Source organism: Bombus pyrosoma, unplaced genomic scaffold (genome assembly GCF_014825855.1).
Source record: "Bombus pyrosoma isolate SC7728 unplaced genomic scaffold, ASM1482585v1 HiC_scaffold_4710, whole genome shotgun sequence".
Classification (NCBI taxonomy): Eukaryota; Metazoa; Arthropoda; class Insecta; order Hymenoptera; family Apidae; genus Bombus; species Bombus pyrosoma.
This window is the reverse complement of record NW_025219969.1, coordinates 314,662-315,825: the sequence shown is the minus strand read 5'-3', so window position 1 is coordinate 315,825 and position 1,164 is coordinate 314,662. Positions and strand designations below refer to the sequence as shown.

Below are 1,164 nucleotides of genomic sequence, written 5' to 3'. Positions count from 1 at the left end.
CGGATTTGACGAATCGAATCACTCTCGATCTCCAACACCTATAACAAAAACACCTTGTTGCCAGAAACTCATAGAAATCACTCGGATAAGAGATTTAAATCTTTAATCATACTTAGATACATACCAATACTAGTTACTTATTTTAATAACTTTAATCCTCTCCCATGCTAGTACTCCTGCCCATAGCAGGTTAGCAAAACCGTGGAATATAATAGCCAGTCGCCGTAACGTTACCGCACCTGTAGCACAGCAATTCTTTTAATACTAAGTAAAAAATTAAAATAAAAGAAAATTTTATCTTCGAAATAGTCCTTAGACTATTTCTGGTGGCAGCAACTACCGTATTAACCGGAAGTTTAAATTTATATTTCAACTACTATCGTTCGTTATTCTTTTCGTTCAAATTAACAAAAAAACCAAACAAGTAAATACGTAACACTTTTCTAGATTTTAAGGAAATTTAACAGTTATTTTGTTAACAATAGAGATATTTCGACGTTTAAGCCCTCATTTTGTACAGTTTTACACAACGGATGTAGTGCGTGCTGTTCCTAATGTCGAAAAAATACCAGCCGCTCTCAAAATGCAATCTTTTGTCGATTTTAAGGAAATTTAACAATTATTTCGATAATAATAGAGATATTTCGACGTTTAAACGCTTATTGTGTACAGTTTTACACAACGAATGTAGTGCACGCTCTTGCTAACGTTGAAACAATACCGGCTGCTCGCCAAATGCAACCTTTTGTCCATTTTAAGGAAATTTAACAATTATTTCGATAATAATAGAGATATTTCGACGTTTAAACGCTTATTTTGTACAGTTTTACACAACGAATGTAGTGCACGCTCTTGCTAACGTTGAAACAATACCGGCTTCTCGCCAAATGCAACCATTTGTCCATTTTAAGGAAATTTAACAATTATTTCGATAATAATAGAGCTATTTCGACTTTTAAGCGCTCATTTTGTACAGTTTTACACAACGAATGTAGTGCACGCTCTTGCTAACGTCGAAACAATACCGGCTGCTCGCCAAAAGCAATCTTTAGTAGATTTTAAGGAAATTTAACTGTTATTTCGTTAACAATAGAGATATTTCGACGTTTAAGCCCTCATTTTGTGCGGTTTTACACAACGGATGTAGTGCGTGCTGTTCCTAAT

At 34.5% G+C, this 1,164-nt stretch overlaps 2 protein-coding genes across 5 annotated transcripts in view; one reads left to right on the top strand and one right to left on the bottom strand.

The window, feature by feature from the left end:
• The window catches only part of LOC122577441, a 266,783-nt gene that overhangs the window by 7,371 nt on the left and 258,248 nt on the right, over positions 1 to 1,164 (top strand). The window lies entirely within an intron of this gene.
• LOC122577433 overlaps positions 1 to 1,164 on the bottom strand; it is a gene marked incomplete at its 5' end in the record, with an annotated part of 702,209 nt that overhangs the window by 533,304 nt on the left and 167,741 nt on the right. The window contains 1 exon segment of one of the 4 annotated variants that reach the window (XR_006320281.1): positions 125 to 239. 4 annotated transcript variants of the gene reach the window in all.